This window comes from Bison bison, unplaced genomic scaffold, assembly GCF_000754665.1.
Source record: "Bison bison bison isolate TAMUID 2011002044 unplaced genomic scaffold, Bison_UMD1.0 scf7180017864508, whole genome shotgun sequence".
NCBI lineage: Eukaryota > Metazoa > Chordata > Mammalia > Artiodactyla > Bovidae > Bison > Bison bison.
In genome coordinates this window covers 10012655-10031823 of record NW_011495064.1, presented here as the reverse complement: position 1 = coordinate 10031823, position 19169 = coordinate 10012655, and the positions used below count along the sequence as shown (strand labels likewise).

Genomic DNA, 19169 nt, shown 5'->3' with positions numbered 1-19169 from the left:
TGGGGTGGGGGGTGTGCTCATGGGTTACCCCCACATCAAAGACTGCCTTTTGTGTGACTGCTGGCCAGGGGAAGGGAGAAGAGCGGGTGCAGAGCTGAAGGGAGCAGGCTGTCTGGGAGGAGGAAGAAGCACACTGCCAAAGTATTTTAATAGACGTGCTGGTCTCATTCTTGGCCATGTGTTTCTCATTCTGATTTTGGTTACTCTTGCCTTGAGTTATGGAGCTTTGTTTCTTGGTTTAGGTAACTTAGATGCAATGGCTTTTCCTTTTTTATAACTTTATTTATTTTTGGCTGTTCTAGGTCTTCGTTGCTGCACGGGCTTTTCTCTCACTGCAGTGAGTTGGGGCTACGTTTTGTTGTGTTGTTGGACGTCTCATTGCAGTGACTTCTCTTATTGCAGAGCACAGGCTCTGGGGCTCATGAGCTCTGGCAATTGTGGCTCCCGGGCTCTAGAGCACAGGCTCAGTAGTTGGGGTGCATGGGCTTAGTTGCTCCACGGCGTCCTTTCCCAGACTGGGGATCACACCTGTGTCTCCTGCATTGGCAGGCAGATTCTTTACCACCACGGAAACTTTGCTACTGGTTTTCTATCTCAAAAATGAATACTGACTTTTTCAGGGTGGGGCTGAGGATGGTGGTAAGTGACCAAGACAGAGAGTGTGTCGCCTTTCAGAAGGCAGGGAATTCCCTCTCCCTCTTTCTGGTGGAACTAGAGAATGTCTATTTCCAAAACCCAGGGGACTTTGACCAATAACAGATGGTAGAACACATCCACAATGGAAGCCGATGGTGTGATGGTGGGGCCCTTCTGCTAAAGAGGAAGCAGCCCTCTCCCCAGAGGCGCAGGACATGGGGACAAGCAACCTCCCACTGCAGGAATATGGTGTACACACCCTAAGGCTCAGCAAGCACTTCCTCTCTTCTCCTCTAAACAGGAGGAGTTATATTTGTCAAGTGTCGTGAAATATGCTTTTGAGATCCTCGAGTGGCTTCTGAATAGCTGACAGTTGAGCTCCTGTGTCCAGGCTTCAGTGAGCTGCCCCATGGCCTGTGTTGGAGCCCTGTTGCTCTCCCGGACTTTCCTAGCATCCAGGTCTCGGGAACTACCTGAAAAGTGAAAGTGTCAGTCACTCAGTCTTGTCCGTGCAACCCCATGAACGGGAGCCTGCCAAACTCCTCTGTCCATGGAATTCTCCAGGCAAGAATACTGTGGTGGGTTGTCATTTCCTACTCCAGGGGACCTTCCTGACCCAGAGCCTGGGTCTGAGTCCCCTAGATGGAAGGCTGAGTCTTTACTGTCTGAGCCACCAAGAAAGCCCAGTTCTGGCAGCTACCTAGTTCTGTGGCAAAATATAGAAGCATCTTTACTCCTCTGGGAGCGAAGATCAGAGAAAGGGAGGGAAGAGGGGCCCAGGGACACCACTGCCTGGATCTGGCCCATCTGAACTGCAGGTAAAGGGCAAGAAGTGACAGAGAAAAATTAAAGCCCTGCTGTGGAAGACCTCACCATAGTTCCCTAGCCACCTGGGGAACACAGTGTCTACTGAATGGAGAAGTCACATGAAAAACAGTCAGACTGCAAAGATTTTGGTATCTTGATCAATGCAACCCATAGAATAACCCATCCAGACAATTATTGTCTCAATCAGTCATCAAATAAAGAGGACACAAAAATCACCCTCGAGACATAATTTGATTACTATCTTAAACTGCTGCTGCTGCTGCTGCTAAGTCGCTTCAGTTGTGTTCTACTCTGTGTGACCCCATAGACGGCAGCCCAGCAGGCTCCCCCGTCTCTGGGATTCTCCAGGCAAGAACACTGGAATGGGTTGCCATTTCCTTCTCCAATGTATGAAAGTGAAAAGTGAAAGTGAAAAGTGAAAGTGAAAAGTGAAAGTGAAGTCGCTCAGTCATGTCTGACTCTTAGCGACCCCATGGACTGTAGCCGCCAGGCTCCTCCATCCATGGGATTTTCCAGGCAAGAGTACTGGAGTGGGGTGCCATTGCCTTCTTCAATCTTAAACTGCAGACCGTATGTAATTTCACTGAGATTTCTTTCATCTGGGGCATTCTGTTGTCAGAGATAAGTCACATCTGTTTGGGCGAAAGGAAATTGGTACAAATTTTATTTTAATAGTCTTGATGGTTTTAAGTGGCTATAGATTCATGTCTAATCTAGAGCTATCATCCTGTAATGAAAAGGTGAATCAAAACATGAGGAGACTGAAGAAAAAAAATAGTCCGTCCTCGTTCGTGACCCAGGGTTCACGTCTCGGTTTTGCTTCCTCCATGCTCTATCTTCTCTGAGAAGCAGCACTGTCCATGAACGCCAGCCCCAGGCATTCCCACGTGTGTGCACACGTGACCTTCATCTCCACGTCCACCTTAACACCAACTTAGGAAAGCAGGGAATTAGTTATAGTTTGTTACTCTCACCAGTGATGTGCGTGCTCATCATTGTGTTGTGTTGTGTTTTTACGCAGTCATGTCCATTCTGCAACCCAATGGACGGTAGCCCGCCAGGCTCCTCTGTCCATGGGGTTTCCCAGGCAAGAATACCGGAGTGGGTTGCCATTTCCTCATGCAGGGGATCTTCTGACCCAGAGACTGAACCCATGTCTCCTGCATCTCCTGCATTGGCAGGTGGATTTTTACCATTGAGCCACAGGGGAAATTCAGAAGTAAAAGTTTATGTTGACAAGTACCTGAGATGGATATGCAACAGCTCTCTTTTCCAACGATATATCTGTGTGAAGCTGCACTATACTTTGACTGTAAACACATCTCTCAAAAGATGAAATGTAGAAGCAGGTATGAGACCCCCCCCAGCCATCCAGCTATCTTCTATTAAGACTGATACATGAAAGAGATTTGCAAACAGATTTTTTTTTTTTTTTTTGCTATACAGTAGGTCCTTCTTGGCTATCTATTTTATTTTTTTAACTTTTTATTTTATATTGGCTATAGCTGATTAACAATGTCATGATAGTTTCAGATGCACAGCAAAGGGACTCAGCCATACATATACATGGATCTTTTCTTCCCCCAAACTCCCCTCCCATCCAGGCTGCCACGTAACATTGAGCAGAGTTCCCTGTGCTGTAGAGTAGGACCTTGCGGGTTATTCATTTTAAATACAGCTGTGTGTACATGCATCCCAAACTCCCTAACTAGCCCTCCTCCCCATCTGGAAAGTGAAGTCTTACCACTGGACCACCAGAGAAGTCCCTTTGTAATTTTTAAATGAATTAACTTTTTGTTTCTCCATTTTAATTTTTAATGTAGTTAAAAAAAGAAAAAAGCTATAGGACTAACTCACAGAAACAAAAGCTCTCCTTTGGGATCCTGAATAATATTAGAGTGAGTGAAGGGGTTCTGAGAATAAAGGTTGAGGATAACTGGCTTAATTAAACTTGAAATTGGTTAAATATGATTGCACACATGGAGTTTCAGCTCCCTTAATGTCCCTCACCTACCCCATCCTGTGAAGCACTTTGTCAGAAGCACATGTTTGGGCTTAAATAATCTAGACAATGGGACTGTACAGGATGTATCCTTATTGCCAGTGACCCCTGCTGCTCCACCTGGGTGAAGACCACAGAGGAATCCTTCAGGGGAGCTGGAATCTCTTGTGCCTGTAAGGAATTTGCTTCGGCGACTATTTTTTGTTGTTGTGATCTATTTTAGGAACAAAAGCTCATCAACCTTATTTTCCCAATACAGACTAATGTAGTTTTCACAGACAGTTTTTGTTCTTGCAAACAGATTATTCCACTGCCTATTGTGGAATCACTTTCTTTGTCTCTCTCTTTTTTTTTTTTTTCCTGATGTTCAAGCTGGTTTTATTATTTTTTAATTTTATTTTTAAACTTTACATAATTGTATTATTTTTGCCAAATATCAAAATGAATCCGCCACAGGTATACATGTGTTCCCCATCCTGAACCCTCCTCCCTCCTCCCTCCCCATACCATCCCTCTGGGTCGTCCCAGTGCACTAGCCCCAAGCATCCAGTATCGGGAATCGAACCTGGACCGGCATCTCGTTTCATACATGATATTTTACATGTTTCAATGCCATTCTCCCAAATCTTCCCACCCTCTCCCTCTCCCACAGAGTCCATAAGACTGTTCTATACATCAGTGTCTCTTTTGCTGTCTCGTACACAGGGTTATTGTTACCATCTTTCTAAATTCCATATATATGCGTTAGTATACTGTACTGGTGTTTTTCCTTCTGGCTTACTTCACTCTGTATAATAGGCTCCAGTTTTTGGTTTTTTTTTTTTTGGCTGTTCTGGGTCTTTGTTGCTGCATGGGCTTTTCTCTAGTTGCAGGGGTTGGGGGTACTCTAGTTGCAGTGAGCAGGTTGTCTTTTTGCTGGCTTCTCTTGTTGCAGAGCACAGGCTTTAAAGTACAGGCTCAATAGTTGTGGAGCATGGGCTTAGTTGCTCCATGGTATGCGGGATCTTCCCAGATCGGGGATCAAACCTGTCTCCTGCACTGGCAGGTGGATTCTTTACCACTGAGTCACCAGGAAATCCTTCTTTCTCTCTTTAAAGGCATTAATAAATTTTATTCTTTAAAGACTATTTCAATTGTCTTTGCTCTGATAACAGGAATTTTCATTCATTATTCTATTTTATTGAGTAGATATCAATGAACATGGTTGCAAAATTCAAAAGGTACAGAAGGAGGAATACGATAAATCCCCTGCAACGAACGAGTTCTAAGGGTGCGTTTGTAAGTTCAACTTGCTCCTTAAGTCTGAACAAGTTAGCCTAGGCACCCAATTACAAAATCTGCTATAAAATACTGTACTGTAACAGATTCATAACACTCTTCATATAAATAATACATTAAAAAGCAAACACAAAAAATAAGGGAAGCATCGTTAATCTTATAGTCCAATACCTCTAAAAGAACAGTAGTACCAGTTACATCACTGCTACTTCTACACATGTTTCTGGACATCCTGGGCTTGAAATAAAGATGTCATACTATTGTACTCTATTTGCTGTTCAGTTGCTCAGTTGTGTCTGAGTCTTTGCAACCCCATGGACTACAGCACGCCAGGCTTCCCTGTCCTTCACCATCTCCCAGAGCTTGCTCAAACTCATGTCCATCAAGTCGGTGATGCCATCCAACCATCTCATCTTCTGTCCTCCCCTTCTCCTCCTGCCTTCAATCTTTCCCAGCATCCGAGCTTTTTCCAATGAGTCAGCTCTTTGCATCAGGTGGCCAAGTATTGGAGTTTCAGCTTCAACATCAGTCCTTCCAATGAACGCTCAAGACTGATCTCCTTTAGGAAGGACTGGTTGGATCTCCTTGCAGTCCAAGGGACTCTCAAGAGTCTTCTCCAACACCACAGTTCAAAAGAATTCATTCTTCAGTGCTCAGCCTTTTTTATGGTCCAACTCTCACATTCATACATGACCACTGGAAAAACCATAGTTTTGACTAGACAGACTTTTGTCAGCAAAGTGATGTCACTGCTTTTTAATATGCTGTCTATGTTTGTCGTGGCATCCAGTCCCATCACTTCATGACAAATAGATGGGGAAACAGTGGAAACAGTGCCCCACTTTATTTTGGGGGGCTCCAAGGTCACTGCAGATGGTGACTGCAGCCATGAAATTAAAAGACACTTACTCCTTGGGAGGAAAGTTATGACTAACCTAGGCAGCATATTAAAAAGCAGAGATGTTACTTTGTCAACAAAGGTCTGTCTAGTCAAGGCTATGTTTTTTCCAGTAGTCATGTATGGATGTGAGAGTTGGACTGTGAAGAAAGCTGAGCACCGAAGAATTGATGCTTTTGAAGTGTGGTGTTGGAGAAGACTCTTGAGAGTCCCTTGGACTGCAAGGAGATCCAACCAGTCCATCCTAAAGGAAATCAGTCGTGAGTGTTCTTTGGAAGGACTGATGTTGAAGTTGAAATTCCAATACTTTGGCCACCTGATGTGAAGAGGTGACTCATTTGAAAAGACCCCGATGCTGGGAGAGATTGAGGGCAGAAGGAGAAGGGGACGACAGAGGATGAGATGGTTGGATGGCATCACCGACTCGATGGACATGAGTTTGGGTGAACTCCGGGAGTTGGTGATGGACAGGGAGACCTGGTGTGCTGCGGTTCATGGGGTTGCAAAGAGTTGGACACGACTGAGCAACTGAACTGAACTAAGTTTGTCATAGCTTTTCTTCTGAGGAGCAAGAATCTTTTAATTTCGTGGCTGCAGGCACGATCTGCAGTGATTTTGAAGCTCAAGAAAATAAAGTCTGTCACCGTTTCCATTGTTTCCCCATGTATTTGCCATGAAGTGATGGGACTGGATGCTGTGATTTTAGCACTTATAGAGGATGCATGCATGTGACAATGTACACCAGACGTGTGAACTAACTTATGTGACTGGATACGTAAACACACATTCACATCTTTGAAAATTCTCAACTTGAAGGTTGTATGTGGGGGACTTGATGCAGTGAAAAGTGATTCCTTCCCCATCTCCAGGCTCAGTCTCCTCTGCAGAGGCAGCTGTGATCACCAGCTAGAGACTCATTTAACCTGGGAATGACCAGCCCTTTCTGATCTCAGCCTTGAGTGCTCACTGGTGTGTGTCTTGGGTGAGGCCATGTTGACACTGGTATCTATAGACCAGAGTGGGAAACCCTCACCCACAGGATAAAACTCCCTGAGGTGGCACTTGGGATTTCCATAGCCTGCCTGAACTCTCAGCCTCTTTCCTGGCTGCGTCACGCTTGACGTGCCACGGGGACCTCGGTGCCCTGTTTTTGTCAGCCAACTGGCCACCTTGTGCCCGACTGTCAAGACTCAGATCCAATGACATCTCCTCCAGAGGTCCATCCAGAGGTCTCCTCCAGGACCATGTCTCAGTCAGTCAGCATTCTCCAGAAATAAATCTCCAGGGATTTATTATTGGGGGAAAAAAAATGGCCCATGTGCTTATGAAGCCCGAGAAGTCCCCAGCCCCGAAGACTGAATTGACAGATTACACCCCAAGAGAGCCTGTGTTTCAGGTCTAGTACAAAAGCGAGATGACTACTGATGTCCCAGCTTGAAGGTCATCATGCAAAAAGAATTGTCTCCTCCTCAGGACAGAGGCAGCCTTTTTGGTCTCTGCAGACCTTCAGTCAGTCTGATGGTATCTACCAGTAGGATGGGATCTATCCCCCATAGGGAGGGCAAGCTGATTAACTCTACAGGTTCCTATACTCATCACATCCAAAACCCCCCAGAATAATGTTTAACTGAATATCTGGGCAGCCTGTGGTCCCACCAACTTAACACATAAAATTAGCCATCACAGACCCTCAGATTGGGCTAAGGGCCTTTTGTATTCTCATCACTTTCTATGAATGCACTTTTCTGTAATTTTTCTTAACCATCTTTGGTTATAAGTGTACACTGTAGTAGTGTTAGAAATATTCACATTGTTGTACAACAAAGTTGGAGAACATTTTCTTCTTGCAAAACTGAAACTCTATATTCATTAAACAGCTCCCTGTCCTCTTCTCTCCCCATCCCCCGACATCCACCATCTACTTCCTGCCTCTATAAATTTGAATATTGTAGATCCCTCCTATATGTAGAATCATTCAGCATTTTTCCTTTTGTGACTGGTTTATTTCACTGAGCATAATGTTCTTAAGGTCTTCCTCAGTGGATCAGTGGTAAAGAATCCTCCTGTTAATGCAGGAGATGCAGGAGACACAGGTTCAATCCCTGGATTGGGAAGATCCCCTGGAGGAGGAAATGGCAACCCACTCCATTATTCTTGCCTGGGAAATCCCATGAACAGAGGAGCCTGGCAGGCTACACTCCATGGGGTCGCAGAGAGTCGGACAGGACTGAGTGCACACATCTGCACAGCAACGTCCTCAAGGTTCATCTGTGTTGTAGCTTTTCATGAACGGAATTCTCTTCCTTTTCAAGACTGGATAATCTTCCACTGTTTGTATAGACCATATTTGGTTTATGTATTCATCTGCTGGTGAATACTCGGAGGAGGAAATGGCAACCCACTCCAGTATTCTTGCCTGGAGAATCCCATGGACAGAGGAGCCTGGCGGGCTACAGTGCATGGGGTCAGCAAAGAGACACAACTGAGCCACTGAGCACTATGAATCTTGGAGTTGCTCCCATCTCTTGGCTGTTGGGAACTCTGCTGCTATAAACACGCAAGTGTTTCTTTAGACTCTGCTTTCGACCCTTTTGAATATATACCCAGGGGTGGGATACGCTTCCTGTATCTTAACCCAGATGGGATTGTATTGGGATTTCATCTCTACCACGCTGGCACCCTCCTTTCCAGTCGCACTGGACTGTGGGCTCTGGGAGCGATAGCCCAGGCTTTATTCATCTCAGTGGCTTGCTGAGGATGACTCACTTGGCAAACAGCAAGTTCCTGCTCAATCACTTCCTCTTGCCTCCCCCCACCTTCAATCCAACGGCTCTGAGAAGGATGTCATCTGAGCTTTTAATATCGAAGCAGTGCCAAATTCCAGGACACTTCACAAATTTTTGAACAATCATTCACAAGCTGAACCAGGCAGGAGTCAGCTTGTCCTCTTGGCAGAGGAGAGAGCTGAGCTGAATTATCTGCGCATTGGAAAAGCACAGTGGGGCACTTCCAGGCGGCTCTGGACCCCGGGGGAGGCCAGATGGAACTGGAATGCTGCAGGTGGATCTTTCATCCCCTCTCTGCCTCCTCTTTCTTGGGTGAAGAGTCCTCCATAGGCACTTCAAAAATAGTATCACATGATTTACTAGCTTCCTAAATAGGTCTCTGTAAGAGCAGACCAAGTGTGAACTAACCTGGTTGGTCCTGGGCATAACTGTATTCACCATTTCGTTCAACAAAGATGTAAGTCACCATGAACTCGAGGCTGCTCCAAGCTGGTAGATGCCCTCTTTTTTTCCTCAGCTGCTCTCCCACTGGGCTTACAGTGTCCTGGCCTTGCTTGGAAAGGCTGGAGCTGAGTGTGAAGCTAAGGTGTGGGGAGATTTGGGGTAACTTCCGCTTTGTCCTCGGATACAGTCACTAAGTTGTGTCCAACTCTTTGTGACCCCCAAGGACTGCAGCATACCAGGCTTCCCTGTCCTTCACTATCTCCTGGAGTTTGCTCAAATTCATGTCTATTGAGTCGGTGAGACTATTTAACCATCTCATCCTCAGAAACCACCCTGATTTCCAGACATCGCTTGTGAACAGTGGCCTTATTTGCCCTCAGAAATGAAGCAGCCATGGGACTTGCCTGGTGGTCGAGTGGTTAGACTTCTGCTTCCAGTGCAGGGATTGCTGGTTTGATCCCTGGTCGGGTAGCTAGATCCCACATGTCTCCTGTCCAGAAAACTAAAACATAAAGCAGAAGCAATATTGTAACAAACTCAATAAAGGCTTTAAAAATGGTCCACATAAAAAAAAAAAAAAAGTCTTAAAAAAATGAAGCAGCTAAAGCAGCCCTCTCCCACTTCCCCAGTGGAAGCTTCCTTTCACTTGCTCTGGCCACCTTCCCACCTTCCTTCCCTCACTTCTGTCTGTCTGTCTTGCCAACACTGTCCCTTCATGCATCCATTGCAGCAGGCCCCTGCAGCCCCTTCACTGGGTGCCAAGGCTTTTCCTGCCATTCCTGACCCCCCCAGGAGGGACCCCACAGTCACCCTGGCCACCACAGACTCCCACCCTTGCTCTGCTCCACTCCATCATCTTGACTGCAAGGCCCACCTCACACCGCCTCCCCTCCTGGAGTTTCAGGCAGAAAAGAATCCTCCCAGACCCTGAATCTGAATCCATACCCATCTCACCTTCCTCTGCCAAACAGGCATCACAACGGCAGTCAAAAATAAATAAATAAATAAATAAGAGCAAGAAAGAAAAGAAAACGTGTTGAACGGTGTTGGTGAATCCGGGATATCAAGTGGACATCCATTGATTCTCAGCGTTTCCTTCAACTGCTTGCCGCAAGTCCTGGGGACCCGAGGGACCCAATACTCATATGCACCACCAAAAAAAGGGAGGAAGATGGATTTGAGCCCATGCAAGTTTAAAGAGGTCAGGGAGCCTGTGTATGGCAAGGCCACCTGCCAGGTGAAAAGAGAACTTCAACTGCTGGGAAGAAGGGGAAACAAAGAAAGGAAGGAGGAAAAGAAGGAAGGAAGGAAGAGAGAGAGGGAGGGAGGGAAGCACCTTGAATGCTAGGACAGTGAGATGAACGTTTGGACGCCTGACAGTAACTTGCTCCTGGCGCATCCCTGCAGGAGTCTTGTGACCAATCTTGTGCGATTATAGGGTAATTGCTCAGCATCTAACTGGACAGAAGTTTCCAAAAATATTTACGAAGTAAGGTCGGACCAGAATTTTAAAAGACATTTTGGGGGACAAAGAGTCCCTTCAAGGCGAGGCTGAAGGTCAGATGTTTTAGAAAATCTTTTCCTGGTTTTTGAACAGTCTACTGTTGCAATGATGTAGAAAGAAGCTTGGCTGTTTCAGAAAGCCCTGCCATGGCTCTGAGGTCTGGAGTCAAAGCACTTTCTGAAAGAGGTGGAAAATAGTCCTTAACTTGTTTTATTTAGAAGAACAGTAATCAACTTAAAATACAATTCTTTGTTATATTCAAATTTGGTGAAGAGCCACTCATGGGAGACATTATAGAAATCTTTCAGTTATTGATTAGCCATGAAAATGAGTTGAAGAAAAACTAGATTAACCCTTTAAGGTAAGAAGTGAGTGGTATATTCTTTGTCTCACAGGTCAGGTGGGGTTGAGGGCGTCTCTTACTGTTCAGTCGCTTAGTCGTGTCTGACTTTTGGCAACCCCATGGACTGCAGCACGCCAGGCTTCCCTGTCCTTCACTATCTACTGAAATTTGCCCAAGTTCATGTGCATCGAATGGGTGACGCCATCCAGCCATCTCCTCCTCTGTCGCCCCCTTCTCCTCCTGCCCCCAATCCCTCCCAGCATCAGGGTCTTTTCCAGTGAAGGTCTCTTGCCTGAGGTCATATACACACATCCTCCATCAGAGCTCCTGGCTTGGAGCCCTGCCCATTCCTACCCACCTCCGCGCCCCCCAGGGCCTGGCACCCGGCTCTTCCTGGCTAGGCCACAGGTTTTCTGTTAATGACCCTGATCTAGGCGGAAATAGTACAAAAGAACGTTGGGATTTTAAAGTTTTAGTGTTGACTCATAAAGTTACTTCACAAAGAACAATTGTGATTTCAGTGTGGTTTAAAATCGACATTCTGAGAAACAAGTGAGGCATGAGGGGCCCCCTTGGCAGGGATGCCAGGAAGGATCATCAGAGGCTGCAGGTAAAGTGCTTTGGGGGACCCTGACATGGTGCCTTTAAAACAGGGTTTTGCCAGGTTTGCACAGACCTAGGATATGTATATATCCTTTAAATAGATTCTAGACTAACAGACACACGGAAAAAAACAATTGCTGGCAAGCAGAGAGGTGAAACGGGGCTTCCCAGGTGGCTCAGTGGGTAAAGAATCTGCCTACCAATGCAGGAGACATAAGAGACACTGGTTCAATCCCTGGGTTGGGGAGATCTCCTGGAGTAGGGCATGGCAGCCCAGTCCAGTATTCTTGCCTGGCAAATCCCATGGATAGAGGAGTCTGTGGTGTGCAATAGTCCATAGAGTTGCAAACAGTCAGACATGACTGAATCAACTGAGCACAGCATGCAGAGAGGTGAATGGATTGCTACAGAAAAGGGCTGGAATCAGAGAAGAAATGATCCCAAAGGAAAAAAAAGAAGCAGAGTTCTTCTGGGCCTAGAGTACAAATAGCTTCATCCATCACAGCCCAGCATTTCCTGCTCTCAGGTGAACCCAGAGGAGCCGCGGTATGATGGCCTCCTCTCGCTGGATATTAAGCCTCAGACAGAGGCAGTTCCTCCTGACTTAGCAAGGCTCCCGGGGACTTGTGTCAGCTGCTCAAACACGCAGGAACCAACCAACGATGCAAAGTTCGATCCTGGCACTGCTTGTTGATCCAAGTCAGACATGTCTAGGGGCTTTACGGCAGCAGTCCCCAACCTTTTTGGCATCAGGGACCGATTTCATGGAAGATGGTCTTGCCGTGGACATCCAGGGTGAGGTTGGGGACCCCCTGCTTTACATACTGACTGTTTGCACCCAGTAAGTCAGTTTATGGAAAGGGGAGTGTGAAGAAATAGGATGTGGGAAAGCAAGCATCTTTCTTCCTAGCCAGAGGGTGGTTAGGAAGGGGTAGGGGCAGTGTCTATCTTTTATGCCCACCTATGCTGTATGCCAGTCCCATCCAGACTCTTTGAAACTCCCTGAACTGCAGCCCATCAGGCTCATCTGTCCAGGAGATTTCCCAGGCAAGACTACTGGAGTGGTATCCTCCAGGGGATCTTCCCGACCCAGAGATCGATCCCGAATCTCCTGCGTTGGCATGTGGATTCTTTACCACTGAGCCACCTGGGAGAGCTGAGCTTTTTCTGACCGACTGCCAGGCACAGGAACAACACGGGTCCTTCAGGAGTGAGCTATGTGGAACCACTGTAACCTGACCAGGTTCCTTCCTTTTGCTCCACCAGCTCAGGGGCACCGGCAGTGTGCTACCCCGCCTGTGGGGCCAGGTCCCAGAGAGGGTTTCCTGTGATTTCAGGAAGAGGGAGCACCAGTGCCCTGAACGGCCACAGGCCCTGCCTCCTGAGCCTGCTCCCCTCCCCTCTCCTTCTTCCTCCCCGCTCCTCCCTTCTCCCCTCCCCTCCCCTCCTGGGAGCAGGGCCAGCCTTTAGTTCTGAGACACTTACTCCCTGTCCAACCACGAGGCAATTACAGATGATTACCTCTGAATCAGGGGCAGATCATCCAGCAGCTTCCTGCCCCAGGTTGCCGTGGGTGGAACCAACTGCCAGTGAGAAATATCTCTTTAATCTACTTTGAAGATCTCTGTTGAGATGGTGGTTTAGGGTGACTAACCCTCTCCTCCTGGTGGGGGTGAGGGAGAGGGTGCCACAGAGGTCTGAGTGGGCCCACTGTCTGGAAGCTGGCCCTCCTCTAGGGGTCAGGAGGAGAGAGCTCAGCTTCAGCGTTTGCATCATCTAGCCGCATCTGGAACTTATTGCCGGTACGGGTTGCACCTTGTACTTCCTTCACAAGCCATGCCTACCTGCCTAAGTGGTACTTGCACTTGGATCCGAGTCCCTGGGCCTGGTCTGTGATTAGTCGATGCTCCCCGCCCCCCATAAAAGTCTCTGGTAAATTACTGAGTCCAGAGATAGGAGTTCTTGGTGAGCGTTTCACCTCAAAGCATGAGCAGTCGTCAGTACCACTGGAGGCTTGTTCAAACAGAACCCGCCTAAGAAGTTTCCTTTCACCAAGTTTCCAGTGATCCTAATGCTTCTGGTTCCAGATCACCCAGAGGACCACTGGCTGGGCTTCCCTGCTGGCTCAACAGTAGAGGACCTGCCTGCCAATGCAGAAGACGAAGGTTTGATTCCTGGGTCAGGAAGATTCCCTGAAGAATCCCTAGACAGTGGAGCCTGGCGGGCTGAAGTCTTTGGGGTCTCAAAGAGTTAGACACGACTGAGCGACTAAACAACGACAGCCCCACAATGCCTTCCCTCTCCTTTGCATTCCTCTCTGTGCCTCTCCCAAAGCTCTGCGGTGTTGGCTGGGGCAGGATTTCAGGAGAAGCGAAATAAACCCAAGAACAAGCTAAATGACCCATCCGCATTGCCACAGAATCCCTCTCTGAGGAGAGGGAATTTCTTAATTTTGTCCTTCTATGCACTCAACTCAGATCTATATCAGAGAATTGTTCTCTCAAAAAGACAGTCTTTTATCTTGAAAGCAGGATCTACAGTGTCATCCTTCCTTCCGACAAGAATGAAGTCTGTTTCCTGATTTTTGTTTGTGGAGATGCAATTGACATATAACCTTATATTACTTTCAGTGTGATTTGACATTGGCATATATTGTGAAGTGATGGCCACAGTAAGTTGAGTTAACATCCCTCACCTCACAGTTTTTCTTGTAAACAGCACTTCTAAGTTTCCGTTTACAAGAACTTTTAAGTCCCGACCTCTCTTGTGTGCACCGTGTTTCGTTCAAGTACACCACACAGCGCTGTTAACCGTGGTCACTGTGCTGCACGTCAGATCCCCAGGACTCATTTATCTCACGCAGCACGTCCCCTACATACAAACCTTCAAGTTACAAAATTTCAAAGGTGTGAGCGTGCGTTCACACGTCCAGTCACGTGACTTGGTTTGCACGCCTGGCGTGTGTTGTCATGTGCGTGCGTCCTCTACAAATGGTTGTGCTTTTGTGCACTTTACTTGGTTCTGTACAGAGAAGAGTCATACAGTGTCTTTATTTGAAGGCCAGGATGTCTGGAAGCAAGCGTCAAAGCCGTGGTGATGTAGCTGGTACTACTGTACTTATCAAGGTACTCAACCATAAGATGAAAAATGCTTCTATTTTTTGTGTTTTTCATGCATTATTTGTGTGAAGAGTATTACAAACCTACGACAGTACAGTGCTCTATAGCCGATTATGTTATGTGGGTACCTAGGCTAACTTTGGACTTAGAAACAAACGGGACTTACGAATGTGCTCTCAGAACGGAATTAGTTCATATGTTGGGAACTTACTGAAAAAAAAAAATTGTACCATTTAACCACCTTCACATTCCCTTCTTCTCCTGGAGTCATCTCTCCTTTAGCCATGGAATAAAAGCTAGTGTTTACTGAGGGCCTACTATGTGCCAAGTGTGTACTACTGGGAAGTGGTTCATGGGCACCATGTCAAGGGATCTTCCCAACAGTTTTGCAAATAATACGTCACCGATCTGTCTTACACATGAGCAAACTGAGGTCTAGGGTTTTGTGTTTGCTTGGGGCTGCCGGGCCGGTCACAGGTAGGACAGGGGTTCAAAGTAGGGTCTGATGCCAGTGGTCTGTTCTCTATAATATTCCATCGGCTATACTATGAACTAACAAATTACAAAATGAGAGATGTTACCTATTATAGTTCTTCTATGATCCATCCATTAATTCAAATTCTTTATTTAGTAAGCACCTACCATGCGCCATGTGTTACAGTCAGGTCCTGGGATTACAGCTGGCCCCTTATCAAAGGGTTCAGCATCTGAAAATTCAACCAACCTCAGATGGTAAATACTTAAAATAAATTAAATCTCAGAAAGTTTCCAAAAGCGAAAACTGAATTGCCAGGCTGATAACTAGATACATAGCATTTACAACTAGTTACATAGTCTATGTATTATAAATAATCCTGTTGTTTTACAGTTGCTAAGTCATGTCCACTCTTTGGGAACCCATGGACTGCAGCAGCACGCCAGGCTCCTCTGTCCGTGGGATTCTCCAGGCAAGAATACTGGAGCGGGTTACCATTTCCTTCTCCAGGGGATCTTCCCCACCCAGGGATTGAACTCGTGTCTCCTGCATTGGCAGGTGGATTCTTTACCACCGAGCCACCTGGGAAGCCCTGTTAAGTAAACCAGAGATGATTTAAAGTATACAGGAGGGTATAAGCATTTTATATAAGGAACTTAAGCATCCTTGGATTTTGGAGTTCTAAGGGGTCATGGAACCAATATCCTCCAACATGGATAAAACAACTGTACAATGATGTTCTGCTGTAGCCACAAGTTCTGGAAAACAAACTCACTCAGGAGGACAATGCAGTAGTGGAGTGCAGTTCATTACACTGGCGGGCCCAAGGCAGAGTCTCCTCTTAGCCAAGGACTTCAACCAGTTTTGTGAAAACCTTATATACCTTAAATGTACCTGCCCAAACCCACCTCCCCTGATTCCCTGAAACTAGTCTGAACAAAGGAAAAGAAAGATACAATCAAAGTTAAGCCGTGATTCATTTGCCTTCAGCCTAGGTAGTTAACAGTGGACAATTATCAATAGGCCTGTGGTCATACCCCAATAACCATAATAGAAAGTATGATTCTATTTGGTTACACAGATAATTAGGGTATTATTTTAGGCAACAGAGAGTCTAGGTACAAGCCCTGGGGCTCTTCCCTCCGGGGACTCTGGTTTTCCGGTTGGTATGTTGTTTCCATAGATACTGGGCATACAGCTCAAAGTCCACAATCTGGCCCAAGATGGAGTCTTGCTTTCAAGATAGAGCCTGTTCTGTCAGTTTCCTCCTTCAATACAAGAGAGAATTTTAGAAAATAGTTTCCCAGAATGCCTGGTGAAATTTTATTTTTTAGTGGTTTGTCCTCTGGTTTAAGTTGTTCAGAAAAGTACCTCTATCATTAGGCCCAGAATGCATTCCTCCGTCTTCAATTTGTTTTCTGGCAAAACATGTTTGAGTTTCTAATAACTCAGTTTGATAAATTTGTTTCCTATTCCTCCTAAAGAAGGAACATGCATTGCTTTAATTTTTAAAATATTTTTAGGATTTCTCTGGTAGCCCACTGGTTAAGAGTCTGCCTTGCAATGCAGGGGACACAGGTTTGATCCCTGGTCCCGGGAGAATCCACGTGCTGAGAGGCAATTGAGCCTGTGTGCCACAACTAAGACCCAATGCAGTCAAATAAATAAACTATTTTTATTTTTGAAGGAACAGTGCATTTATAGAGCTGAGATTTTTAAGAAAACAAAGGATGCATAGTAAACATGTCTGTCTTCTCCTGACCCTCAACCCCTCCAAAATGCCCCAGAACAACCATTATTGTATACGTATATACTGTCTCTCCCTTCTTTCCTTATCAACACAAATGGTTGGTTACTATTGCGCATGTTAAGTCGCTTCAGTCATGTCGCACTTTGCGACCCTATGTATGGTAGCTTTCCGGGCTCCCCCGTCCCTGGGATTCTCCAGGCAAGAATACTGGAGTGCGTTGCCATGCCCTCCTCCAGGGGATCTTCTCCAGCCAGGGAATGAATGCTTGTCTCTTCTGTCTCCTACATTGGCAGGGGGTTTCTTTACCACTAGCGCCGCCTGGGAAGCTCTTTACAAAGTGCCAATTCAATAAACAGTTACCTTGTTCTTCACAGCTGCATATAGAAACAATTCTAAAAGGAACCATGTGATATTGAATTAGGCCCTGTTGATGAACCTATTACATGGTCCAGTATTTTGCTATGACAAACAGATCTACGCTGACTACTCTTGTGTGTATATGAACTTACACATGAGCATGTCCACCTATAAGATAATTTACTTTAAGGGGAAATGCTGGGTTAAGGGCAAATGATATGTGCATTTGTAATTAAAATTTTTGATTACTGAATATTTCAAGCATTCAGTAAGCAAAGAGACAAGTACAATGGACTTCTACACACACTCCACCACTTTTCAATTGTTATCATTAATCCATGGCTGATACTATATCATACATACTATATATATATATGTATATAATTAGGTCCTACTTATCCCCTTCATCCCAAATTATTCTGAAACAACCCTGACATAGTATTTTTTCCATGGGTAAATATTTCTGAAAAGTAAGGGCTTAAAGAACGTGTGTGTGTAATTTCATTAGCATATCTAAAATAAATTAATATTATTTTATTAATGTCATCATTTGTTAGTATCACATTTCCCCAGATTGTCTCATGAAAAATTATTTCTTCAACAGCTTGTTCTTTGAGTCAGAATCTCAATAAGTTTCATCCATTCACTGCAGTTGGTTGTTTTATTTTTTTAATCTATTGGTTTTCTCCTCCACCTCTCTCCTTTCTTTCTTTCTTCTTTTTTCTTCTTCTTCCTGAGTGATATTACTGTAGAAACTGAGTGAATTTGCTTCCAGAGGCTGGATTTTGCTGGTTACATCCCCATAGGGACATTTAATATGGTCCTCTATCCTTTAGGTCAAAGGAAAAATGCAAAATTAAACTGTAGAATTTCTTAAATGATCAAGAAAAAACATATCCGAATCTGTGTGGCATAACTAAAGGAGTTATTAAAAGAAAACATAGAGAACTAAATATATCAATCAAAAAGAAAATTAAAATAAATGAATTAAACATTCAACTTAGAAAGCTGAAAAATATAGTAATAAAAAATTAAGCAAAAAAAAAGCAGAAGGAAGATAAAATACAGAAATTAATGTTTTATTATTTTTTCAACTTGCTGAAAAGATTTAGGATCATCATTCCAGACCTAGGTGGTCATTTTGTGATTTACAACTAAATAGACAACAAATGGTACTTCCCTGGTGGCTCAGGGGTAAAGAATTCGCCTGCCAATACAGGAGATAGGGTCGGGAAGATCCCCTGGAGAAAGAAATGGCCACCCACACCAGTATTCTTGCCTGAAGAATCCCATGGACAAAGGAGCCTGGTGGGCTACAGTCCACGGGGTCGCAAAGAGTGGGACACGACTAAGAAACAAAACCACCACACCTGACACCATAACCTAGGTTAACTGTCAGAGGGAAAAGGCTGTTATACCCAGTTTGCTCTGGATTTCAAGATGAGGCCTGCTTTGACTGTTAGTGAGAAGTCAGGTCCGAACCCACACTTAGGTTCTTGGTGAAAAACTTCAAGGATCAGGGAGGAAGCAGGGAAGGTAATCTTGAAGGGTCAGGTCTGGGGCGAGTCGCAGCCCCCGCGGCCCTGGAGTGACTGCTGGGCGGAGGGCATCTCCTCCCCTGTTGGATACAGGGCTTTGCCTTCCTCAGGCTCCAGGTCAGATCACCACTGCCAGAATCATTCATTGCTCGGGAGGCCTTTAGCAGATCCCTCTGAGAGAAATGTCTTTACCCTCAAGCAGGAGTGTTAACCCTTACCTTAAAGGGGCGAGGGTCCAATGAGATGCCCTGTTAGAGCTACATCTCAGTAGGTGACAGCTAACAGGATGGCGCTGGGGATCTGTGATTCTACGATGGGGACCCGCTGACACATCAGGGTACACAGAGCATCGAACAGGAGAAATCAACCAGACTGCTTCCCTTCTCCGAGGCCCACTCCTGCTGAACGCGCCACGTCCACCCCCGGGCCTTCTGTGCTGCCTCGGCCTCCATCCGCCCACCTTGCACCCCGGCTGCGCGCTAGGACAATTCCAGCCCCGCGCGCCGGGTCCTGGCCGGGCTACTGTGCGCTCTCGCCCGCAGGCCGTGCCGCTGAGCCCCGAGGCCGGGCTCGGGGGTCTGGGATCCAGTGGGGGAGGCGCTTTCTCC

The 19169-nt window shown here is 45.9% G+C and overlaps 1 protein-coding gene across 1 annotated transcript in view; it reads left to right on the top strand.

Annotated features, from left to right (window-relative positions):
* FHL2 (four and a half LIM domains 2) overlaps positions 1–19169 on the top strand; it is a 48018-nt gene that overhangs the window by 3017 nt on the left and 25832 nt on the right. The window lies entirely within an intron of this gene.